This window comes from Panthera onca, chromosome E2 (assembly GCF_046562875.1).
Source record: "Panthera onca isolate mPanOnc1 chromosome E2, mPanOnc1 haplotype 2, whole genome shotgun sequence".
NCBI classification, from domain to species: Eukaryota; Metazoa; Chordata; class Mammalia; order Carnivora; family Felidae; genus Panthera; species Panthera onca.
The window spans coordinates 13,373,068-13,399,933 of record NC_138353.1 but is presented as its reverse complement, the minus strand read 5'-3'; the positions used below and the strand labels follow the sequence as shown (position 1 = coordinate 13,399,933).

General features: G+C 45.6%; 2 long non-coding RNA genes and 1 pseudogene across 2 annotated transcripts in view; 2 read left to right on the top strand and 1 right to left on the bottom strand.

The window, feature by feature from the left end:
* Positions 1-2,263: 2,263 nt before the first annotated feature.
* Positions 2,264-4,435, top strand: LOC132689913 (nuclear nucleic acid-binding protein C1D pseudogene; annotated as a pseudogene).
* Positions 4,436-9,252: 4,817 nt separating this feature from the next.
* Positions 9,253-20,011, top strand: LOC132690607 (uncharacterized). Its single transcript, XR_009615448.3, has 3 exons — positions 9,253-9,559; positions 15,834-16,008; positions 16,431-20,011. It is a non-coding gene; the product is annotated as an uncharacterized LOC132690607 (long non-coding RNA).
* LOC144614543 (uncharacterized) overlaps positions 9,567-26,866 on the bottom strand; it is a 110,465-nt gene continuing 93,165 nt past the window's right edge. The window contains exon 3 of the long non-coding RNA XR_013552344.2: positions 9,567-9,843. This is a non-coding gene — a long non-coding RNA (uncharacterized LOC144614543). The remainder of the gene's footprint in view (positions 9,844-26,866) is intronic.

The window sequence follows — 26,866 nt, the reverse complement described above, 5'->3', positions numbered from 1 at the left end:
AGTTGTGGTATATATATTCAATGGAGTATTACTCAGCAATGAAAGAGAATGAAATCTTGCCATGTGCAACTACATCGTTGGAACTAGACAGTATTATGCTAAGCGAAATTAGCCAGTCAGAGAAAGAAAAATATCATGCGACTTCACTCATATGAGGAATTTAAGATATAAGACAGATGAACATAAGGGAAGGGAAATAAGAATAATATAAAAACAAGGAGGGGGCAAAACATAAGAGACTCTTAAATACAGAGAACAGACTGAGGGTTATTGGCGGGGTGTTGGAGGGAGGGAGATGGGCTAAACGGGTAAGGGGCATCAGGGAGGACACTTGTTGGGATGAGCACTGGGTGTTCATAGAGGATGAATCACTGGCATCTATTCCTGAAATCATTATAGCACATATGCTAACTAACTTGGATGTAAATTTAAAAAGCTTAAAAAATAAAAAAAAAATAAAGGAGGGCGCCTTTTCACCTGTCGACCTCTGGACTCTGTGGGGGGGACAGGTGGGGTGGGCTATACCTACATGTGAGCAGACTCCTGATGGGCAGGTGTGGGGTCTGAGCGAGATCTGTGCGCCCCCTTGTGGCTCAATCCGGACCACCACCAGAACCCTCAGCTCCTGTCCTCTGTGCAGGAGCATTGACATGGATCAGGAAGCTCTGGATTATTTCTGAATTCCTACCACAGAGCCCTGACCGGGCACAGTCCGCACCGTTTCTCCCCGAACCCCATGACCACCGCAAGGTGTGGTCAGATGGGACATGCCAGTCTGCGCACGTGGGAGGTCACCGCAGCTTGGAGGTGCTTTCCCATGAAGCTGCCCTGATCCTATAACTGGTCTAGTCTGTCGGACACGAAGAAGTACACGAGGTGCAGGGTTTGGGTGGCTAGAGAGGCTTTTTATATAATCAGTGTGTTTCATTCATTTTTTATTTTCAAAGCTAGGATCACCTCCAGTTGGGTCATTGATTCGGCCAGAGCAAAATGGCGGGTGAAATTTTTAAAAGAGAGAAAATCGTCTCATTAGAGATGAAAAGACAGATACTCTCCGGGCTCCCCACTTCTGTAAATGTTGTATGGCTTGAGTTGCTGTGATATTCACATGGAGGATGAATACAAGCATTGGTCCAGTAAGGCAGGGCTGGCCTCACCGGCTGCAATCTGTGCAATCCTGCAGTGATTTACAAGCGCCCTGCGCTGGGCGCCGGGGTGTGTCACTTCGAAGAACATGTGACTATTGAATTTGGGATTATGAGTTCGAGCCCCACGTTGGGTGCAGAGATTAACAGAAAAAAAATTTTAGCTTGTGCTAGGCATCATTGTGTGCTTCTGACATCTTGAAATTCTCAATTACTTTGACCAAGGAGCCGTGCATTTTCACTTTACATTGGGTCCTGCCATTTTTGTAGCTGTTCTGCCCCAAAGACTGACCACAGATTGATGGGCTCCTTTGGGACAGACAGGAATGAGGCAACCGAAGGCCGCACTACCTACTGTAGGCACCAGAGGGCGGCAGCGCCACAGAGTAATCTGGAAAGATGGGAGGAGGAGTTTAGTGTTTTGTACTCTGTGTCCTCATAGGTCTCTAAGCGTCTCCACCCCTTCACCCTCTCCGCCCAGGTCACTGCAAGAATGTTCTCCAGCCCTAATGTACTTCAGATACACATTCTTGACTCCACAGTCCAAGGTGGGGGCCTGGGTGATCATAATTATTCTGGTCAAATAGGAATAGCATTAAAGAGATAGAGAAACATCTACACTAAAGATAGGCATTAGGAAAATATTACCCAGACAGGGAAGGGAAAGGGTTTGTGTGTCCTGGTGATGGGGAAGAAAGCAACTGAGTTCCCCATTTTTTAAAAGGGAAGTGAAAAATCACTAAGTAGCCTCTGAGCATGTTGGGCAGAGATGATTGGGGTTCCATCCGGGGGAGCTGGTGCTGTTCCAGAGAGATCTCCCCTGCGTAGTGCCTGACAGAGAAGCCAGGGCTTTCCTGGGAACACTCTGAGACAGAACACACAGCACAAAGGACTTATCATGGCAATGTCCAGTGTGGTCACCAGTACAGGAAAGAACATCCGACAGGAGGGAGCCAGAACTGGTTGTGCTCATAGTGTGAATATCAGGGCTAGAATAATAATTGCCTTGTTCGAGCTGCAGTGGGGCTGCATGACAAGTTCAGATGTCCCTGGGGTGGTAGGTCATCCACATCAAAATGATATCTCTGCTCTGATGGTTAAATGTCTCCTTTTGAACGATGAGGCAAAAGAGCCAGAACAATGCAGGCTGCCCATCCCCAGGTAAGCCTCAGGAGATATGTTCCCACTGGGTGGTTGTTCCCCTCACACCCTGTCCTCTCCGTGATCTGTCCTGAGTCAGGCTCCTTCCTCTGGGACTTCAGATTCATCACGTCCCTGCATCCCTGCCCACGTGTCCCTGGGAGGGCAGCCCCCAACAGGAAGGTGTCTCAGGCCACCAGCTGCAGGAATGCCGGGGCGCCGTGGACCCCAGAGGCAAAGACTCCTCGATAAAGGGAAGGTCAGTTCAAGAAGCCCAGGGCTGCCGAGCCCATCGTGGGTCTCTCGGCTCAGGGCTGCATGAGCGCCAAAGACTGTGGGAAGAAATCCAGTCTCTTAATGTGATTCCCAAAGGTACCCTTGACTCCAGAATGATGGCAGTCTAAAGAGCCCCATCTGGCTCTCTGGGGTAAGGATGGGTGATTTCCCAAGAAACAGTTGCTGTGGAACCATTTCCTGCGACTTTCAAGCTCCCACGTGCTCTGAGGGGATTTCCACTATGCCCTATGCTGGAGCTTATGAGTGGGAGAAAGGCATCAAGAGACATTTTTAAAATTTTGAAACATGATCTCTTCGTTTTAACCATCTCTGGACGAGAGACAAGAGACTCTCCTCCTCTCTGCTGTGCTGCTGCCGGCTACATGCTTCACCTTTAGGGCGCCAGTGCGGCTGAATATCTTCAGAAAAGGCAGAGGTTTTATTTTTCTCTCTCTCCTTCCCTTTCTCTCTTTCTTCCTATTTTTCTTTCGCTTATCTTCTTAATACTGAGGTATAGGTAGTCTTTATTTTTTAAATATTTATTTTTGAGTGAGAGAGAGAGTGGGAGTAGGGGAGAGGCAGAGAGTGGGGGACAGAAGATGCGAAGCAGGCTCTGCACTGCGCTGACAGCAGCGTGCCCTAGGAGGGGCTCAAACCCACGGACCAGACCGTGAGATCACGACCAGATCTGCAGTCAGATGCTCAACTGATTGGGCCACCCAGCCACCCCAAAGGCAAAGGTTTCCTTAAACATAAGGCGAACTTCAACAGACACAGAGACAACCTGACTTAGGAGCTCCCCAACTTGCTCCTCTAAAGTGTCTGCCTTCTCATCAGTTTTCCTTGTTTTATGGATAATTTTTAAAAGTCTCATGCTAATTTTTTTAAAGTAAGTTCTATGTTGGGCTTGCCCTCATGACTGCAGATCAAGAGTCTCGTGCTCCAGGGCGTCGCCATCTTCTCCCCTCCTTCCTTTTTTATGTTGAAGGCACATCTTAGGCTCTTCAGCTCTCTTGAATGTGTTGATCTGCCCCCCCTTCCACACTGCTACCTCCTCTACCCCTCTTTCCTTCCCTGCCCGGCCCTTCCCCTCCCACCTTCGCCCCTCAACTCTGGAGAGTCATTGGAGCTTTGAGCATCCTCCCCACTGTGGACTCTTGAGGGGCTCAGAGACCCCTCGAGCAACCATCTGGGGTGGAAACAGGCTGACGGGGAACAGGAAACAAAGCTCACCACGGACCCTGTGTACTTGTCACACCCCGAGCTTTTTCTTTGAAGGCAGGAAGTTCTCAAGGGCCCCAGGCTTCTTCACCCCAGTTTCTCCCTTAAAGAAATCTATCACATTTCATCTCCCAGAGACAGGAGTTGAAGGCCAACAAGGTGGTCACAATGGCAGGGGAGAAATTGAGGAAGACTAGCCAGTGGAAATTCATGAGTATTTATCCACATTTGAGAATTCTATTGGTGTGTGGATGAGATGCTGAAGACCATGATGTCTGTTTCTAGAAACCAGTTGTTGCAGAGGTTGGGCCCCCTCCAACAAGCGAAAGTGGATTTCGCTTCTGCTTACACATGCAATTCAGCGTTTGGGGTTGATTTGGCAACTCAGGGAGTTTTTATTCTACGAACATCCAGTAAAGCAGGAATTGGAAAGAATCAGGGTATCCGTGAACAGAGTCAGGGAAATAAGAGACAAGAAAATGGCCGGCAAGCTGGACAGAGGTGCAGCTTTGGGATTTGTGGAAAATCCCCTTTGGGAACCAAAACAGAAAAGTGCATCCAAAGTTGCCAGAAAAGGAAAAAGTAAAAACGAAAAAAAAAAAAAGAAAAAAAGAAAAAAAGTGAACCGTGTAGTTTTGATGTCCATATATTGAAAACGTACATCATTTTTATGGTTTTCCACAAAATCAAAGATTATGTGGCAATACAAGGTTTACATGTATTTTGCAATTCATATGTAAAATGTACATTTTGAATTTATTTGTAAAGCTAAATACTTTTCCCCAGAAAGATTATGTTATCTTTATTGATTTTCCCATAGAGCACTATGAAGTTTTTAACATTGTGGTATAGTTTATATTTATAGTTTATTACCTATCTTGACAGGACTCTTATGTTCCTGTACAGGTCAACCATTTAATAAGCAACCATGAAATTTAAGTTAAATGGTCTTTGTAAACATTTGTCTATTTTCAATGAATAATGATTTCGTGAAGTATGCCATCTGAAGACTGAAGTTATAAATACACCTGTTTTTGTTATGTAATATTAAGAAGACTTAAATGTGCACTTTTTCCTATGCAGTTACTTCATCCTTCTTTCATGATTTGGGGAGTTGTTGCTTTTGTTGATATTTGAATCGTGAAATTAAGACTTTTGAGTGCTATTTTCATTCTTGGAAATTTGCTTCGATGTCCCATTTAAGGTAGAATATGTTCTCACTCACTTTAGAAAGGAAATGAGGTTGTATATTGATGGCTGAATTTTGGCAGAAGAGCCACACTCTGTGAAAAAAAGGCTGTAAAGCTTGTATAGCCGAGTGCTTATTTTTCTCTTTTGTGTAAATTTGCCTTGGAAATTAGGAAGACAGCTTTTAGAAATCATTAGGAATAGAAGTCATTAGAAATTAGAAACTCATGAGGTTTTGTTCTTGTGCATTCTGCCCATAGTTCTCTTGGTCTCATTTTTCAGGTTTTTTAAATGACATGTTTTTGACGGGATATTAAGTACATACAAGTATTTTGAAACAAATTTCTATGTTATATCATGTCACTCAAGGGGAAGAGGAATCCAGAGGAGATTATATACTGTTTATATTCTGATTTATTTTTCTGGAATACTTGATACAGAGAATTCTGTGTATTACGATTTTTAATGTCTAAGTGCTTGAATTTCAATTATACGCTCCTAATGCTTTTCAGTCTTTGAAACCACATCATTATATATTGGAATGCCATGTAGCGTCAAGGATTTTGTTTTTGAAAACGAGGTTGTTAAAATTTTCTGTGTGATTAATACTCCGTAAGTAAACTTGAATAAATGGATTTCTTGATTTACGGTAGAAGCTATTGGAAACGGTTTTACATGTAATGGATCGTGTAAAGCATGTTGAACTCGTTCTGAGACACATGAAGAGGAAGTCACTGATAGACGCAGAGTCCTCTGGCTCAGATGTCAGACGATTTTTGAAATGGAAGGACACTGGGAGTTACTTCGTTCCTTTTTCACCTTCGTCTTCTGAAATTTCTAGCTGTTTTGAAAATGTAATTTTCAAACATGACAGAAATACATGTTCTTATGATCAAGTGTAAAAATAAGAAAGAAATCGATTCCAACTGATAGTAAAAAACACACAACATTGACTTTACTACCATCAATCCTTAACCAGTGGATAGGTCACTGGCGGTATATAGATTCTCAGTGTTGCACAGCACGTCTCTAGCACGAGTTCATTTTGTGACTGAAAATCTACATCCACAGCTCCGTGTTCCCTCCTCCCCACCCTGACTGGAAGCACAGTTCTCTCTGATTTGACACATTTGACTAGTTTACATTCCTCACATAAGTGGAATCTTAGGCTAGTTTTCTTTCTGTGACGTGCTTAGATCACTTAGCAGCGAGTCCAGAATGACCTTCTTGTCGAAGACTGGACAACACTGCAGTGTGGACACAAGCCCCTTTCTTCACCCACTCCTCTGTCTGTGCACCTTGGGCTGCTTCTACCTCCTGAGTCCTGGGAATTGCACAGCAATGAACGGGGATGTGCAAGGGTCTCTTCCAAACTTGCTTTCAATTCTTATGGGTATAAAATCAGAAGGGAGACTGCAACATTATACGGTAAGTCTGTTAATTTGGAGGAAACTCCCACTCCGTTTTCGGGGGGCGGGGGAAGGCTTTTGACCATCAGGAGCAGGGGCAGCAGCTCTCACAGCTGCCTGACAGGGTGCACAGCATGTGTGAAGACGACTGGGTGGGGTCTCCAAGGGAGCAGATAGATGCCTAGGACGGCCCAGTCCCCTGTCTGCCTATTTGTTGAGGGACCTGGGATTGAGAGGGGTGAGCTGGACCCTGCTATTTCCAAGCTCTGCTTGCAATGAGGAGCCTGAAGCCCCAGTGCAGTGCAGGCTCCACATCCCCAGGTCAGCCCCAGGACCCCCGGGTTTCCCCAGAAAGGGTTGTTCCTTGCCTTTCCTCCTCCACAGGGTCTCTCTTGACCCGAGGGGGGCTGTGTGGGAAACTTCAGAGTTTCTCCACTACCACCACCACCCCACCTGAGAATGAGTCCCCTGGAACATGAGTTCTGGGGGCCCTAAACCTTCCCCTAGCTCAGACTTCAAGGCACCTGGCTCTCCTCTGGCCAAATTTGGGCAAATGCCCTGAAGCTGGTCAAGGTGCCTTCAATCAGCACCTTGTTTGAACTCCTCTCACCTTGATCTTCTGTTGGAGAGATGAGACATCCCCAAAGACCTCTTGGGACACTCACCACAGAGGTTCAGCTTTGGAAACCACCCCCACCCCACCTCCATTCAGCAATTCTCATCCAGGCTTCACACCCTCCCTTTTCCACCCTACCCCCACAACCACGAGCTCTCCTTGGTATCACTGAGATTTTTCCTACCTCCTTTTTGGGTCCTGGCCACAGACCCTGAGCCACACAAGAGAAAGAAGTCAGGCTAGAAGCGGCGCACGAAGGCTTCAGACACCCCATGTGTTGATAAGAAGTTTATTTGTCCAGTGTGCCAAATCAGAAAGAACCGAGGCTGCAAAGCAAAAGAAAAGTTCATCTGAAGTTTGAGAGATTGGCAGCTAGGAGACACAGATTCTACAGGACCAGAAACAGCTCAGAGCTGGGAGGAGAAAGAGTTTATCAAGGGAAAACCCGAAGCTTGTTTAAGTGTTTTTGAAAGAATTATGCCTCCTTCAGCAGAAGGAAGCAAGCTAGCTTTCTTCCGAGAAGTGCCGCAGAATGTCCCATTTGTGGTTGGCACAGGCTACAATGTCACGTTGCATCCAGGTGGGGACATATACAGGACCATCTTTACAGCGGTCTCTGAGCTCCTTGCTAAAGATTCTTAACATTAGTGATTCAGCTTCAATGTTTCAGTGAACAGTTGTGAGCCGGTCTTATTTGTGAGTCTGCTATAATTTTATAATCGTAATTTTGTAATTCCTTTTAGAATTTCTCATTTGAAACACAAGTGATGACTCACGGAGAGAGCTGAGAATACATATATGGTCCACTCAGTGTAGATAAGCTGGTAAAGTAGTTTGCTCTCTTCCAGATGACAAGTATTTCCCCAGAGAGCCTGGAATGCACACGTATAACAGCAGCTAAAGCACAACCACTTCTGTGGGTTTAGGAAACATCTTGTCGTCTCGAAAATAATGTCGTATATTTGTAAAGAATTTTTTGACCATCAGATTGTGTACAATGGAAGCAAGATTGCTCAGGATGTAAACAACGGTCTTCTTCAACAGAAAGTGGCACATCTTTTTTAACCAGTCCGTGAATTTTTGTTGGTTCTCAACACACGTCATGTACAAGTTTGGTATAGACATTGTTATCTTATGCATGACAATGTTAGATATCATTTCCAGTGTGAATTCCACGACCCAAGGTTTGATATTGAACATGTTGGAGTTGGTAGAGGGCACAGGAGGTTTGCACTCGTTCGCTTCGGGCCAAAAGACCGAAGAGAGCTTAGAGAGCCAGCCTTTTATACTTTCTGGAACCAGTCACTCTCTGACGTCCCGCTCCTACACACAGGAGCCAATGAGCTTGTCCCACGTGTGCCAGCAGCCATTTGGCGGAGGCAAGAAAACAAAAAACAAAAAACAAAAAACACAGAAAGTGAATTGTTTCCCCTGGTCGTTGCTGGCCTAAATAGTTATATGTAGGGATTTTTTTACAAGGGGGTTTTGGTGACCGTGGTTACACTGATGGAAAGGCAGGATTTGGGGTTCTTTCTGTGAAGAGGACAAAATTCTCCCGGTTGGCCGGTCTGCTCTTAGTGGGAGGTTTGAAAACATGTCCTTTGTGGTCCCTGTAACCCCCCCTAGAAGGCAAGGTTCTGTCGTGTTCAAGGTTCACGACACTGCTCACCCAAGGTGGAGCAGAACAGCAATGGATTCCATCACAGTGATGCAGATTGATCATGGATGGGGTTTGGAGTGTTGTTTGTGCTTTCGTGTTCTGAGGTCTGGAGAGGAGGAAGCCCTGTCTCTCTGCTCTGGAGCTGTCTAGAACTCGTTCAACATAGAGAGTCCCATCTAGACACTTCAAGGTTGTGAGGGCAATCAACCAGAGGAGAACACTTTTTTTAGTTTCAAAGCAAGGAGAAGGCATAGGTAACTGTCGATCAGGGTTGTAGGTAAGTGTTGATCACCGAACGTGGTGGATGCGTGGCTGTTTTTCCGATCTTCAAATGAGAGGGCCACGTTGACACAGATGAAAACATTTCAGCCTAATGTAAACATTAGATTTAGCCTTCCGTCGATCTCTAAAACAGAAACACAGATTGTTGGGTTCTGTTGCGAGATATTTTTTTCAATGTTTATTTACTTTTGAGAGAGAGAGAGAGAGAGAGAGCGCGCGCGCCAGGGAGGGGCCGGCAGAGGATGTGGGGTGGGCTCTGGGCTGATAGCAGAGAGCACAATGTGGAGCTGAAACTCACAAACAGTGAGATCCTGACCTCAGCTCAAGTCGGACACTCACCTACAGAGCCCCCCAGGCGCCCCAGATTGTCAGGTGTTTAAATCAACAAGGCTTTCTAGATTTCAACAAAGAAACGGTGACAAAGAAAGCTGAAGTCTCCAGTGGAATGCCAGCTAGTAAACGTAGACGAAATAGTGCAGTGAGCCGTTCGGTTTCCTCCAAGATTTAACAGATATGAACGTTCTAGAATTTGGCCTCCGGTCTCCTTTGCCAAACAAAAGGCAACAAGCTGCATCATATCGGACACCAGCGCCTTCTCCCTTGCTGTCCTCCTTTGCCAGAGGTAACGACTTGCTGGTGGGTGAGGGTCTCATCCTATGTAGGAAAGTTTTTACAGTGATTTCACCCATCCTTTTTATATATGTTTGTATTCATCAATAGTCCGTAACATAGTTTCATGTTCTTATTTTACAGAAATGGGTCATAAGCTAAGTATTTTTTGCAGCAGGCTTTGAAAAGCCTCTGAAGTCTTTTTTTACGTACCTCACTGTTGTTCTAGGAATCTCCTTCATTTCATCTGCTGGGCAGGGTCTCAGCGGAGGAAGAAAGCAGACCTGTATTCACATGCTGTTGTAGGAAAAAGTAATTTGGTAACTCTTGATGGGTTTCATTCCCAATACAATTTTTGCAGGCTTTTTGGGAGACATGTATGAGGTCAATTCTTGTCTTTCTTTTTCTTTCTTTTTTTCTTTCTTTCTTCCCTGTCTTTAATTTTTTTTTAATGTTTATTTATTTTTGAGAGAGACGGAGACAGAATGGGAGTTGTTTAGGGGCAGAGAGAGAGGGAGACACAGAATCCAAAGCAGGCTCCAGGCTCTGAGTTGTCAGCACAGTGCCCGACGTGGGGCTCAGGCTGACAAGCTGTGAGATCATGACCTGAGCCAAAGTCGGACGCTCAACCGACTCAGCTACCCAGGCGCCCCTCTTCCCTGTCTTTAAAAAGCCACTTGGAATTCACTCTTTAGGTAGAAGACATGAGCATATGCCTCTCAGAAATGAGAGGGCAAGCTAGATGGGAAGCTCATCTAGCAGGAAGGATAGAGAATATTGGAGCAACGTAAGAAGCTTGGTGGATGTATATACAAAATGTGGTAAAAAATTTTTTTCAAGCACAAATGGCAACTGTATGAATATTTGCCACATACTGGGCCAAGACTGCAAATTTTCATCAATGCACAGACATGGAAGGCTCTATAAACCCTGTGGTCGGTAGTCAGAGAACAGAATGAAAAGTATAAGCTGAAAACAACTCCCTGAATGGAAACCATGTGTTTGTAAAACTCCTGCCTAATGAGAAACTACAATGGCAGTGTCACAATATGTATAACTGACAGAAAAATACTTTACAGAGAACACACAGGATGCAACCCAGGGGAGCCTGTGGGGAAATTTTAAATGTTAAGATGCTTAAAAGCAGAAAAAAGGAGCAAGGAATAAAAAATAGCCAGAAGAAAAGCATGACAGTAGTCCTAATAACCAACCTAATACGAACTTGAGTTACTATTTTCTTATGTTTATTTATTTGTTTTGAGAGAGAAAGAGAGAGCACATGCCCAAGCAGGGCAGGGGCCGAGAAAAGGAGAGGCAGAATCCCAAGCAGGCTCCTCACCGTCAGCATCAGAGCCGGTGCTGGGCTACAACTCACAAAGTGCCAGATCATGACCTGAGCTGAGATCAAGAGTCAGACGCTCAACTGACTGAGCCCCTCAGGCACCACTTGAGTTACCATTTTGAAATTTCCATCATTTCAATGGGGAGATTTTACACATTCGTGACCTTATTCTAACCTTACGCATACTCTTGAGAGAAAGAGCGAACACATTCCCAGCTCTTACCGTGAGACTAGAATAACCTTGACCCTCAAACCAGAAAAAATACGGAAAGGAAAAATTACAGGCCAAGAGCAGCATACACAAACCTCCTACAGAAATAGGAACCACAGTCCAGCAGTGAATGGAAAAGATCACGTGCGTGAATGTGAGGTTTAGTCCAGGAATGCAGTTAGGTTAACAGGAGAAAATCAGTGTAATTCACAGCTTTAATGGTTGAAAGAAGGAAAATTATGTGACTTTTTGAAAGATACATTAAAAAAAACTCTATGTAAAATTCAGCTACATTTGGTGACAGAAACCCGTCAACAGAAATAAAATGAAACTTTCTTAAACTGATAAAGCGTGTGTACAAAATGGTAGAGCAAACGTAATTTTAAGGTCAGGCAGCCAGGCTCGGGTGGGCTGCCAACACTTACTTGTAAGGGTGCGTATGGGGTCCTTGAGCGCGCCGAGCCAGACACATAAAAGAAAAGGTCTGAGAAGGAAAAGTGCAGAAACGATGTCATAATTCACATCTGAGAAGTTCTCAGAATCAGTCCTGTAGTTTCCCAAGAATGCCTGATAGGAGATTCATATGTGAGGCTGAATGACATTGCTTTATAAGAGCAAGTGTCATTTAAATAATATTTATAGCAGCAACCGGAGAATAAACAAAGAGCTTTGTAAGCAAGGCCTTAATTTATTTACCACCTAAAACTTGACTGAACATGAAAGTTTGCTGTTAAGTGGCAATAACTAACAGAGGACAAATCACCAACAGAAAGGAAAGAGATACCAGGGAGTGTCAGGATCGGGAAGACTCCGCTTGGTGGAATAGCTGTTCTCCCCAAATTATCTGGACAATTACGAACTTCCCAGTAAAAACTGTCATTGTTTTCTTTCCACTGGACAAGGGAATTCTAAAATTAAAGAGCTTAACAAAGGGCCCCGAAGAAGTGTAACAAGGTGGCAACGGCCCTACTAGATAGATATCAAGATGGATCACCGAGCCACACTATAGAAAACTGGTGCTGTGGCTCCACTGGGGACCTGAATATGGCATCGGCCACCATCCTACACACACATCGACACTTCATAAGGGAGGTGGCCTGACAGATAAAGTGGGGGAAAGAAGGCAGTTTTTATAAATGAGTCTGAAAAATTGATCACACACACACACACACACACACACACACACACACACACAGCCTTGGGAAATTATTCTAAATTAGGTAGAGGAACAACCAATGTAATGGTAAAAATATGAGTTCTATATTACACTTAATGTCTCTTTAGAAAGGATACTATACGAAACAGATGTGCAGCACACATAGTTGGCAAAGCATGCCATCCACAATATATAAAGATCCTTGCAATAAAGAAAAACAAACCAATAGAAAAGCTTGTAGATATCACCCATAGGAAGTTGTGTGGTGTCATAGCAGACGTGAACGGGGAGGAACATTCATAGTGGCAGTGTTTGTATAACATATGAGCAAAAGCAAAACATCCCAAATGTTCACCAGTTACCAATCAGTGAAAGAAAATGTGATAAGTTCTTACGATGGGAGATGCAGAGACCATTGCCATCTAGGCACACCTGTGGGAGTGAATCCTGGGAATTTTTCCTGAACAAAGCAAGTGGCATGAAATTCAGTGTAATTTCATTTTTGTGAAGGTCAACAACGCTCAATATGAAATGTATGGTTTTTAAGGTTACAGCATGTTGTTGAAAAAGAAGACGTGTAAAGGTAGGGGAATATTTTGCAGAATATGGCGGGGGGTGGGTTGGGCTGGCAGGGGGACTGGTGACAGCATCCATGGTGTGTGAGGTGCTGGTTCTCTTCTTCCTTGAGCTGGGTAAAGACTCATAGGGAGTTCTGTGGGGGTTTTGGCGTTTAAAAAAACTTTTTAAATGTTTATTTATTTTTGAGAGAGAGAGGCAGCAGAGTGTGAGCAAGGGCAGGGAGGGGCAGAGAGAAAAGAGGGAGACACAGAACTCGAAGCAGGCTCCAGGCTCTGAGCTGACAGCACAGAGCCCGACACGGGGCTCAAACTCACGAACCGTGAGATCATGACCTCAGCCGAAGTCAGACGCTCAGCCGACTGAGCCACCCAGGTGCCCCTGGAGTTATTTTTAAAAATAATTGTTGCTTTCATTCCCTGCACAGATGATATAAGCAATTATTTTGGGCATATCCAATAGTCAATATGAAAACAAGAAAAAGGGGTGCCTGAGTGCCTAAGTCAGTTAAGCATCCTACTTTGTCTCAGGTCATGATCTCATGGTTGATGAGTTCAAGTCCCGCATTGGGCTCTCTGCTGACAGTGTGGAGCCTGCTTCAGAATCTCTCTAGCTCCCTCCTTCCTTCTCTATCTCTGTCAGTCCCTCTCTCTCTCTTTCAAAATAAAGAAAGAAACTAAAAAACATAAATTCTACTTGATCATGATAATTTTTCATCTATTTGTTTCCTGTTATTATTAACTCTGCATTTGGTTTACTAACATTTACTTTGATTTTTTTATGTGAGTTTTTATAAAGCTTATTTTATTTTTGAGATAGAGAGAGAGCAAGCAGCAGAGGGACAGAGAGAAAGGGAGAGAAAGAATCCCAAGCAGGCTCTGTGCTATCAGCACAGAGAAGACTAGAGAGTACCCGATGCAAGGCTCCAACTCATGGACTGTGAGATCATGACCTGAGCCGAAAGCAAGAGCTGGACCCTAAAGTGACAGAGACACACAGGCACCCGTTGTCTGTGTATTTGTAGGTGAAGCTGGCCCATGGTTTTCTTATCTGGTTTTGGTATGAAGCTATTCAAGTAGCCTCATGTACTGGGCTAGGAAGTATTCTTCTTGTAAAACTTTTTATTCTTGGAGGAGTCTGTTGAAGGTTATCTTTAACTTGAAGGTTTGTTAACTCTCACCCATAAAGACCATCAGGGCCTGGTACTGTTTTTTTGACCGAGGGAAATCAGCGGCTCACGTTTTAATTTTTTAATGGTTATTGCTCTATTCATATTAAGACTTTTGTTTTGAGGTAAGTTTTGGTGATTGACATTTATTATTTTTTTTTTTTTAATTTTTTTTTTCAACGTTTTTTATTTATTTTTGGGACAGAGAGAGACAGAGCATGAACGGGGGAGGGGCAGAGAGAGGGAGACACAGAATCGGAAACAGGCTCCAGGCTCCGAGCCATCAGCCCAGAGCCTGACGCGGGGCTCGAACTCACGGACCGCGAGATCGTGACCTGGCTGAAGTCGGACGCTTAACCGACTGCGCCACCCAGGCGCCCCGATTGACATTTATTTTGATAATTGTTCATTTAATCCATATGTGAAAATACATTGGCATAGTTTTTGCGGTAGTCTCTATAAATTTTACAACCTTTCTTGTATCTTTCTGATAAGTCCTTAAAGATTTTTATCAACGCATCAATCGATCCCTTTCTCTCTGTGTCTGTTTCTGTCTTTCTATCCGAACACCATGGTTTCGTGGGAACTGTACAAGGTAGAGGGAAACTCGCAGCAAAGATTCTCTCCTGGACCAGACTTTAGTCAGGCTGTCTCAGCCATTTGCTTAAGGAGGTCTGACTTGGGCTTCAGGTCCAGTTTGTTCAAGAAACCTGTGAAGGCCGTTGAGCCATAATCCTCCCCCCGTGATATCTGAGCACCCTCCTTTTCTGACCAAATTCCTCACCCCAGCAGCATCTGCTAGGTAGTACGTGATCACTCCCGCTATCTTCAGTAAGAACCCTGTTAGGTCTTCTTGGCAAGAATTACTCTGCCTTCTTGGTAAATTTCCACCCGCTGACTGCCCCACCCTGCTCCTTGGCTATAAGTCCCATTTAGTCTTGTTGATTTGGAGTTGAGTCCAATCTGTCCCTCCTACTGCAAAGCCATTGTAGCAGTCGGCCTCAATAAAGTGTGCCTCAACATGAGTAATGACTATCAGAATAGGTTTTCATTAACACATGGAAACACGTGATTACAGTATGGTTGATGAGGGCTAGATGAAAGTACGTAACAGGGGCTGTGGGGTTACAAGGGAATCGATGAGGGGCTTGTAAAGTTTCAAGACTTTGGAAAATAGTAAGACAAGTGACGAGATGATGTTCAGAATGAAACAAAAGACTAGAGAAATAACAAATGGGGGAGACCGAGAGAAATGAGCCCACCTTTATGGACAGGGCAAGGAAGGACCCCTTAGAGCAAGTGTCCAGGAGAGCTTAGCTGTCTGATGGGTATTTCAGTATTTTACGTCCAAAATGAAGCTCCTGAGTGTTTCTCTTTCCCTCAAGTTTTCCCTGAAATACTACCTACCCCAGTTCCCAATATCATAAAATGGTGCCATTGCCCTCTGTGTGTTGAACAAGCCAAAATCTTGATAAGGAGCAGTGAGGACCTTGCATTGTGGATGCACTTTTCAAGTGTGTTTGGGGATATGCGGTGCTGGAGATGGATGCCTTTCCAGCACTTTCTAGCATGTGGCCTGTGAGGTTTGTCCTGGAGTTCTGATGGCTGGACTCAGGAAACCCGTCAGTGGGGATACTTTCAAGGAGAGCAAGGGCTATAAGAAAAGTGTAAAAATAATGATAATTTACATAAAAAATAAGAGTTCTGGCTGAAGAAGTACAGTGGATGTTCCTCATAATCTTCAGTGTTGGAGAAATAGGACAATTCATACATTCTTTCAGTGTTGAAATGAATTAGTTGACAGGAAAATCCAAACCTTTAAACTTTGTTTCAGGTGAGACAAGCTGAGTGTCATCGTCAGAAAGAAGGCAGCTGACAGTCCACTTCCAATGTGACTCTTTTCTCCAGATGATACTTCCGTGTGACCCAAGCCAGTGCGGTCCCCAGAAACCCAGACTGAATTCCGTATTATCTGATAGAACGTCTTACACTTGGACTCAGAGACTCAGGTGGGTACCTGTAGGTCCATGTGTTGCATCTGGACCCAATGAGTTTTCTGGTTTGCTGGTCACCAGAGATACCCGAGGATGTTCCTTATGCTCCAGCACTGGCCTGTTCCCTTTCCCTTTCTGTCAGCACAGGACCCCCATGGGGACCCTGAAGGTTCCTAGAACATGGTTGGTCACGGGTCTCTGAGGATGAGCTACCATGGACGCCGTGAGACAGAACCTGCATGCTGGCAGGTGCACACTCCCAGGCTCTCACAGATCACCCTGGACATATGTCAACATCTATGTTCTTATTCGTGGTTGTGTGAGGACACCTGGTGTCTGAGGGGAGAAGGGAGGATTAGGCTTTTGAGTAATGGTGTGTCTGCTTCTGCCAGTACCCTGCTGATGGTGGATTTTTATTTGTGTTTTTGTTTTTTTAGTATATTCAAGCATGAGGAATTGGAAACAAAAGATAATCAGGAGAAAATGTAGTTTGGATTATTTTATTCTACTCAGACCCATAAAGTAGAGACATGCAAGAAATATCAGTTGAACACAGGAAACAAAGAAGAGGGAAGGATGCAAGTGGTTAATAGTGACCTGACCGGTGACTCTGACTCCTTAGCTTCAATGGATAGCACCGTGCTGGCCGCCAGCAGGGCGGCCAGGAAACAGCGTCCCAGGCTGTGGCTCAGGAAGGGGCTGTTGCAGGTGGGACCTCGCTCCGGTCCGTGTGCTCTGTCAGCTGTCCCACTGCCCACTCAACTCCATCCCCACCTAGTCTGGAGACCTCCCAGCCCAGGAGAACACCGTGCGGATCGTGTCCTGCTGGACGGACTGATCCTCTCCTCCCACTCCCCTCTGGCCTCTCACAGAAGCTGGGATCCAGCTGAACCAGTGCCCCCGGCCCCTCTTGGCCACCTTAACTGCACATGTAATTCAAACGTTCACTTCTGGTCTTCACACAGGCTCAGCCTGCACACATCTCCTTCTTCTATTAAAGGTCTTTCCCTACACCTGGCTGCTGAAGCAAGAATCATGAGAGTCACTACTGAATTCTTCTGCTCCTCCCTGTGCTTTGTGGAACCTGTTAGCAAAGCCTCCATAGGCCCCCCAACCTGCCCCAATATTCCTCCTATTTCTCTACCACCTTCTTGTCCACACTGACCGTGAGTCCACATCGTCATTTCCAACATGGATGTGACCGATTCTAACCAGTCTTCCTAGGGGATTAAGTTCCTACTGTAGCTGTAACAAATTACCACAAACTTAGTGGCTTAAAACAACACAATTTGTTAATCTTAGTGGGCTTTTAAAAACTATTTATTTATTTATTTATTTATTTATTTATTTAGAGAGGGGAAGGGGCAGAGACAGAGAGAGAATCCCAAGCAGGCTCCACACTGTCAGCACAAAGCCCAAAATGGGGCTTGAACCCACGAACCGTGAGATCATGACTTGAGCCGAAACCAAGAGTCGGATGCTTAACTCACTGAGCCACACAGGTGCCTCAATCTTATTGTTTTTATTTTACTGTTAGGTTAGAAGCCTGACAAAGATATCTCCATAGGGATCCCCCAGTATAATCTCCCTATTTGAAGGCCCACCCATTGACAATCTCAATTCCCCATTGCTATGCCCAGTCCCATGTTCACAGGTGCTGGGGACCAGGGTGTGGACATCTTGGGGCATCACACTTCTGCCTACCACACTCAGTTTCCATTGTCTCCTCTCTCTGGGGCCTTCTCCACCCGGCAAGCACAGCCATACCACTTTAAATGAGTCTGAATAATTGCTCATACACACAACACACACACATGCACGCACGCACACACACACACGCACAACACACACATATACACACACACCCCTTAGGGAACCTACAGGATCCTGGACAGCTCCAGGCAGGCAGCAGCAGCAGAACAGAGGAAATAATCCACATGATATCCCTGGGGTAGGTGTGTCTGAGGGTGGGGACCTGCAGGGAGGCAGGAGGGCACCGTGGAGCTGGGCACTGGTGCCCAGGGAGGAAGCAGGACTATGCCCAACAGAGAACACATCTCTCTGCAGCAGCTGTGCACGGAGGGTCCCCTGGGCCAGTGTCTTGGCCCCAATACCTAACATGCACTAGGGTGTGGAATTTGCCATCTGTGCCCCAAACGGGTGAGATCGGGGTTGACAGCGACATCCAAGGGAAACTTTTAATTCCAAACTCAAAAGCCTGTGCCTTGAAAATAAGAAAACACCCATGCATTCCTTATTAAATCCCCAGGGCAACACTACCCACATTTAAATTAGCAGCAAGTTGAAGCACCTGGGTGGCTCAGTCAGTTAAGTGCATGACTACGGCTCAGGTCATGATCTCACGGTTTGTGAGTTCAAGCCCTGCATTGGGCTCTGTGCTGACAGCTCAGAACCTGGAGCCTGCTCTGGATTCTGTGCCTCCCTCTATCTCCACCCCTCCCCTGCTCATGCTATATCTGTCACTCCCTCTCAAGAATAAATATTAAAAACTTTTTAAATAAATAAATTAGCAGCAAGTTCAGTCATATCCCTGGTTACTCGCCCACAGTGGACTTGCAGGCACACAGAGTGGCCAACAAGCACCCTGCATCCTCTCCTTTGCTCAGTAGCTGCCATGTCCTGGCAGATGATTGATAATCACAACAGAGAGTCTGGTCCCATAGCACAGACTGGTGGGGACAGAGGTGGCGATAACCACTCTGAGGACCTGGGGATCAGAAAGCTGGGCACACAGCGCTGCCCAGGTGTGATGGAGACAAAGAACTGATGTAGGACTGGGTTGGGGATCAGAATTGAGGTGCCTTACCTGGAAGCACTAAACTGGGAAGTGACCATAGTTGCAGAGAAAGGCTGGATTCTCAAGAGGGAAACCTCCCAGGAATTGGAAGGAAACCTCTCAGGTACAGGAGCTAAGTGGGCAGCATACCACATGTGTGCCCATCATCTAACCACTCCTACCTCCAGAAATGATGGTCTCTCCTCAATAGAGCCCAGACTCACCTGTGCTCCCTCACCGCCCGCGCTTGAAGAGACGCTGGCATCTCATTCCTGCACTGCAGGGAGGGGGAGGCCGATTTCCCCACAGACAGCCCAGGAATGGTGTCCTGCAGAACAAGGTCAGGCAAGACCTCACTCTCCCAACAACCCGGAGCCTGATCTGGTCTTTATGGTGGAGCCTGGACGCCACCTGCTCTCTCAGGCCCTAGAGATCCTGTGCTAGGAAGAATGCCACTTCTCTCCTGACTCTTCCAGCTAGGAAGGTTCTTAAAATACCCAGGAGGACCTGTGTCCCACTTGGAAAACCCAGTCTGGAATGTTCCACAGAAGGCCTATCAAGGCCGATGTGCACAGATCTTAAGTGACAGGGCCTTTAGGGACACAGGCTCACAGTCATTTTCCCCAGGGCCCACATGTGGTGCTGGGGCATCTGGGCCCTGAGTGTCCAGTCTACAAGGCCCACTGTCCCTGGCACCATCCCTTCTCCAATGACTTGGGCCTGGGGTTGTTTCTGGTTACAAGTCCATGTGCCACATCCTCCAATGTGAGGTTCTTCTCTGGGGACCCTGTTTAGGGTCCCAAGAACTACACCGTGAGCAAATCTAAAGAGTATTTGAGGGTTGGGCGTTGTGGCAATGTAAACACTTGCATTGGTCAGGAGATGGAAATGGTCAGCAGGAGTTCAGGCAGGAGCGTGAGTGCCCTCTGGTGGATGGTTCCTGCTGCTGGAAGAGCAAACAGGGCCCTGGACAGGAGACAGGAGGGCTCAGCTTGGACAAAGGGCACATTCAGGTTCAGAAGGAGGCATATTTAGAGGGGAAGAACTTATGGCTGCCCGTGGCTCAGCAGCTGGAAGACTGGTTTTTGCCAAGGGTGTAACCACAAATCAGGACACCACTGGGTTATATTGCCAGGTTGGCTGAGGGAAATTCTGTAGACATTGGGATGCAAAAACATACGTGACCGCAAATTAATATGTGATGTCATTAGACACGTCCTCTGATGTTCTCAGCATCCTGAGAGGCATCTTAGCCATGAATGCAAAGTCATACTATGGATTTGGAAGAAATATTAAGAAGAAAATTATATCATAGGAGCTTCTCTCAGAATCATACAGCTTGGCATCACTTCTTAAGGATGAATTTACACCCCCAAAATGGACTTAATTGGGGACTGGCTGGTGTTGGGGTTTCATTCTCAGCACCTGTGGGCTGACACCCTGCCCTCTAACCCTGTGCCCCTCTCTGAACCACAAGAGTCTCTGATGCTCCATCATTAAGGGGTGAGTTCCTTTTAGTGTCCTCAGCATTCACCTGTCCACCTCCGCACTCTGCAGGCGGAGATGGGCCGGACTATCCCTGCACAGGCTCGGGCCGCTGGTTGGCACGTATGGGGGCAGAGCCGGGCACCTCCTTGTGGCTAAATCCCAACCACCACCAGAGCCCTGAGCTCCTGGTCTCTGGCTGGGTCCAAGGACATCGCGAAGTTCTGGAAATTGAATCCCTCCCAGAAGACAAGAACCTAGCACTCAGCTCTCACTGGCAGTTCCTTGGAGCTCCAGACCACAGCTCACACCGGTTCTGCCCTGATCCCATCACGACCCGCCAAGATGTGGCCAGATGGGACACACCAGTCCCAGCATATGGGGATCACTTTGGCTCAGAAGTGCTTTCCCATGAGGCTGCTTGATGCTATAACGGGGCCCTTCTCTCTAACACAAAGAAGGTTACATGAGGTGCAGGGTTTGATTGGTGGGGGCCTCTGAGAGGGCCCAGATCCCTGTGTTATGGAGGCTGTGCTGGGGCAATGGGAAGACAGAAGACAAGGTTTGTCAAGGTACCAGCCGGGAGAGCAGCATGCAGAGCCAGGGTGCAATCCATCCATGACTAAGTCCCTTGTGAGAAATGGGGCAGTCCTGTCCTTATGCCCAGTGGCTACTCTGAATAGACACTACTTCAGCAACAGTGTCTCAGAGGATGAGATGGCAGCCAGGCCAGATATCCAGGCATCCCCGTCTGTGCCAGATGACATGCGTCAATAGACATGCGTGAAATGGATAAGAGAAACCACACCATAAAGCATGTCACCCCCACATGACACCTGGGGGTCAGAACCTGTTTCCTGTAGACACAGGGGCACTGGTATCTTCATGGGAGGAGGCCAACAAGTACCTGAGGCTGTCCCAGGGACAAGCCTTCACTCCTCATAGATTCAGGAGTGAGGACAGAGACCTCCTAACAGTGAGCATCTGACACCATTCACTCACAGAAAACAGACATCCCCCACTCCATCTCTACCTTGTGAGCCACTTCACCTATCCCTGGAGATCCTGGGCAGCCTGTGTCCTCATCTTCTCTCAGAGACCTGACCTCAGGTGGAGTTACCACCAGGGGAAGTCAGAGCCCCTCTCTGAACTCAAGGAAGTCAGGAGGTGACTCCTCCTCCCTAGGGTCTGATCTGTGGGGATATGTGGCTATGGTCTGCTGAAGACATCTTACCACCCCAAGGTGTCCTGAGAAGTGAGAGGAACTTGCCGTGCAGGATGGAACAGGAGAACCCAGGATCTGAATTTGCTTCCATCTCAGCGGGGCTGAGGCTCCCACAGAGGCCTCCCCTTCCCTAGCAGAGGAACCCTCGAGACTCCCTGGATGAGTCTCCAGGTGGAGCTGCTCTAGCTCCTGGGTCCTATGGGGGAGCCTAGAGCAAAGACAGGGACATAGGTGACTTGAACGCAACAGGCCCCAGTGCTGTGATGGGGGAAACAGGGAATTCTGAGGTGTATTCTCCCCAAAGCCCCAAGAGACTCTTCACTGGCCCTTCCTTTGGAACTCTGGGAACAGAGACCACCATCAGAGGCAACATATCCCCTTGGATGGATGGTTCTCCTGACATTGGATCAGGAATCTTCTGGACAACAACTGTCCTCTCCCTGAGTTTACCCTGCACTGGGATGGACTCAGGAAGCCTGGGACCCACAGGGACCAGGACCTGGGCTGACCAGCCCCTCAGCCTGGAGGTCAGAGCCCACCTCTGCCCAGGGCTCAGGGCCCACACATCCTTTGGAGCCTGGTTAGCATCTCTGGTGCAGCCCCCAGCATAGCCTCCAGGGGGGCAACATTGGGACACGAAGACAACACAGAGGAAATTAACACATGAAGTTGGTTTTAGCTAAGAAGGTGGAAAAGGAGCTTCACTTCTATCCCGGTTCCAACAGACACTTATGGGGTCCCTACCATGTGCCTGTTCTGTCTTGTCAGCTCCTTCCCGAGGCCTCTAAGGACTCTATTGTCAAGTGTCCCTGTGCAGCTCCCCACTCCCTGCCTTGTGCCATCCATGGGGAAAGGCCAGTGACTACAGGAAAGTCAGCCAGGCAGGGAACAGAGGCTGCCCAGGATGGTCAGAAGCCTAAACGATATTCTACTGTGTTTGTCTTAATTCATTGATGGCATTTGGGTTGTTTCCATATTTTGGCTATTGTGAACAATACTCTTTGAACATGGGTGTACACATATTTCTTTCAGTTCCTGCTTTCACTTCTTTTGTGTATATACCCAGAAGTGGAATTACTGGATCATATGGTATTTTTATGTAAAGTTTTTTTCTGAAAATCACCACCATGGCTACACTATTTTACTGTCCCGTCAAAAACACACCAGGCTCCAATTTCTCCACATCCACTCCAGCATTTGTTGCTTTCTGGGCTTTTTTGAAAATAGCCATTCTAATTGGTGCGAGGGAGTACCTAATTGTATTTTAAATTTTTTTAAGTTTATTTACTTATTTTGAGAGAGAGAGAGAGAGAGAGAGAGAGAGAGAGAGAGAGAGAGAGAATGAGCAGGGGAGGGGCAGAGAAAGAGGGAGAGAGGGAGAATCCCAAGCAGGCTCCACACTGTCAGCACAGAGCCCGATGTGGGGCTTGAATTCATGAACTGCAAAGTCATGACCTGAGTCAAAACCAAGAGTCAGACACTTAACCTACTGAGACACCCAGGAGCCCCTCATTGTAGTTTTGATTTGCATCTCCCTCACAATTGGTGATGTGGAGCTGCTTTTTATGTGGTTATTGGCCATCTGTATACCTTCTTTGCAGACATGTCTATCCAAGAGCTTTGCCCATTTTAAAATCAGGTTTAAATTTGGTTTTGTTGTTGTCGAGTTGTAGGAGTTCTTTGTATGTTCTGGTCATTAACCCCTTATCTGATATATGATATGCAAGTTATTTCCTCTCATTCTGTTACTGGTGGGAGATTCTGTAACATGAGAATGGATATCTAGTTCTTGGCTCTCTACAAAAGGTTTATGTGAGGAGACCCAGCTCGAATAAAGGCAGCCAGAAGCAAAGTAGCAAGCACAAAGCAGTTTATTAAGGACAATACACTCTCAAGATGGGAGAGTAGGCAGGCCCAGAGTTAGCAACTGCCCGAGGCTTAGGGGTGTCCCTTTATGTTTGTATAGGTGGGGAGGAGGAGTTTTTGACTCTACAAGGTTCTTGCCAAAATTGTTATGGCTGTCTTTCCCCATAGTGGGGGGGGGCGCAATGTAAATATATTATAATGAAGTTACAGTTTATTATAGGACACAGGCTGGAAGGGGGAACATATGCTCTGCACCTGTTGTTCCTGGTCTCATAGCCCAGGAAGGTGGGAAACCATGAAACCACTATTTACCACCACCCTTGCCTCCAGCTCATATCCAGCTAACCACCTACTCTATCATTCCATAGGTTGCCTTTCACTCTGTTGATTGTGTCCCTTGATGAATAGGGTTTTTTTTTTTTTTATGTTGATGAAATCCGGTATATCTGTTTTTCCTTTTTTTTGCTTGTGTTCTTAGTGTTCTATTCAAGAAATCACTGCCAAATCCAACGTCATGAAGACATTCTCTTATATTTTCTATGAGTTTTATAGTTTCAGGTCTTACCTTTAGGATTTGATCCATTTTGAGTTAATTTTTGCAGGTGGCATAAGGCAGTGATCCACTTTCATTCTTTTGCATCTATATATCCAGTTTTCTTTTTTTTAAGTTTGTTTGTTTGTTTATGAAATTTATTGTCAAATTGGTTTCCATACAACACCCAGTGCTTATCCCAACAGGTGCCCTCCTCAATACCCATTACCCACTTTCCCCTCCCTCCCACCCCCCATCAACCCTCAGTTTATTCTCAGTTTTTAAGAGTCTCTTATGGTTTGGCTTCCTCCCTCTCTAACTTTTTTTTTTCTTCCCTTTCCCTCCCCCATGGTCTTCTGTTAAGTTTCTCAGGATCCACATAAGAGTGAAAACATATGGTATGTGTCTTTCTCTGCCTGACTTATTTCACTCAGCATAACACTCTCCAGTTCTACCCATGTTGCTACAAAAGGCCATATTTCATTCTTTCTCATTGCCAAGTAGTATTCCATTGTATATATAAACCACAATTTCTTTATCCATTCATCAGTTGATGGACATTTAGGCTCTTTCCATAATTTGGCTATTGTTAAAGCTGCTGCTATAAATATTGGGGTACAAGTGCCCCTATGCATCAGCACTCCTATATGCCTATATCCCAGCACTCCTATATTCCTAGCAGTGTTATTGCTGGGTCATAGGGTAGATCTATTTTTAATTTTTTGAGGAACCTTCACCCTGTTTTCCAGAGTGGCTGCACCAGTTTGCATTCCCACCAAGAGTGCAAGAGGGTTCCCGTTTCTCCACATCCTCTCCAGCATCTATAGTCTCCTGATTTGTTCATTTTAGCCATTCTGACTGGCATGAGGTGATATCTCAGCGTGGTTTTGATTTGTACTTCCCTGACGAGGAGTGACGTTGAGCATCTTTTCATGTGCCTGTTGGCCATCTGGATCATCTTCTTTAGAGAAGTGTCTATTCATGTCTTCTGCCCATTTCTTCACTGGATTATTTGTTTTTCAGGTGTGGAGTTTGGTGAGTTCTTTATAGATTTTGGATGGTAGCCCTTTGTCTGATATGTCATTTGCAAATATCTTTTCCCATTCCGTCGCTTGCCTTTTAGTTTTGTTGATACCCAGTTTTCTAACACCATTTGTTGACAAGATTGTCCTTTCTCCATTAAATGGTCTTGGCACCCTTGTCTAAAGTCTTTTGATTAAATAATTGGGGCGTTTTTCCTGGGCTCTCTATTGTATTCCATGGTATCTATATGTCTGTATATATACAGTTTGGGGTAACATTGACATCATATTAAGCTTTTCAATCCATAAACCTGGATATGTTTCCATTTATTGGTGTCTTCTTTAATTTCTTTCTGAATATCTGGTGGTTTTCAGTGTATGTATCTTTCACTTCCTTGGTTAAGTTTATTTCTAAGCATTTGATTCTTTTTGATGCTATTATAAATGGAATAAGCTCCATCCCCTCTCTCCACACCATTGTCACCTCAGTATCCTCAGGGAAGCCTGGGAACAGGACCTGGGTCCACAGAATACACAGGATCAAAGAAAGGGGAGAGGGAGGTTGAAGGAAAGAGGCTCCATGCAGTCCATCTGGGCCCTAGAGGTTTTCTCTCCCAAAGGCATGTCCTGGAGACACTGTCCAAAAGGAGGTAACTTTGTTCTGTCTGCCCTGCTCACACCACTCTCTATGTCCTTCTCCAGCCCTGGCATGGCTGAACCCCTCTATGATGGTAAGTTTGGAGGAGCCAAGTCCCTTGGACATGTGTCTTATCTCCAGGACTGGGAAAGGGGGGCTGAGGCTCTGGTTCCACCAAGTGTTACAGGAGGTGCTAACACTGGGCTGTCATGGCTACTGCCACATGTTCATCTGCCAAGAGTCCATCCTAGTCACCCTTGGAGACCCTGGGCATGCAGGAGCAGTGCACCCTGGGTAGAGTCTGTGCCCAGGGGAGCTGATTCTCTGTGCACGGGAGACTGGGCCACACTGCTCTGCCTGGATGTTTTAAATATTTGGCACTTGGCTAAAAATATACTTCTGGCAAAACTTATGGGATCCAGGGGCACCTGAGTGGTTCAGTTGGTTAAGCATCTGACTCTTGGATTCAGCTCAGGTCATGATCTCACAGTTTCGTGAGCTTGAGCTCCACATCAGCTCAGCTCTAACAGTGTGGAACCTGCTTGGGATTTTCTCTCTCCCCTCTCTCTCTGTCCCCCTCCTGCTTGCACTCTCTATCTCTCAAAATAAATAAACTTAAAAAAAAATTTTTTTTAACTTATCCAACTAAAGTGGTGCTCCCAAGGGAATTCATTACCTTAAATGCTGATACTAGAAAAGGTTGATTTAAAATGAGTTAATCATCCAACTTAACAAGTTGGAGAAAAACAAAGGGACAAAGGAAAGTGATCATAAACTTAAGAGGAAAAAATAATAAGCTAGAAGACAAATACAGAATCAAGAAGATCCACACATCCCAAATTCAAAACCCCATTATTCAAAACTCCTTTCTTGAAAGGGTTCATAAATTTTTAACACCTCTGAAAAAATTCATCAGCAAAACAACAGAGGAAGCACAAATAAGCTACATTAGTGTGGGAACAAGTGGACCTAACTAAAGTTGGGGCAGAGACTGAAAGTTCTAAAAAAATCTTTGTGGCAATAAAGCTCACAATTCAGACAAAATGGACAATATTCCTAGAAAATTAGCAATAACATAAACTAACTCAGCAAGAAACAGGAAATCTGACCTGTAGTATAACTATAAAAGAAATTTAATTAAGAGTTAAAGTGTCTTTACACACACATACACACTGTGCATACACAGATATATGTGCCACATTTGTGCGCACTCAAAAAACACAAATGGCTTTAAAATGAATATGAATATCTGTATGGAGAAAAAAATAGGAACCTAGACCCTAACTCACACCATACAATCTTCTGGAAA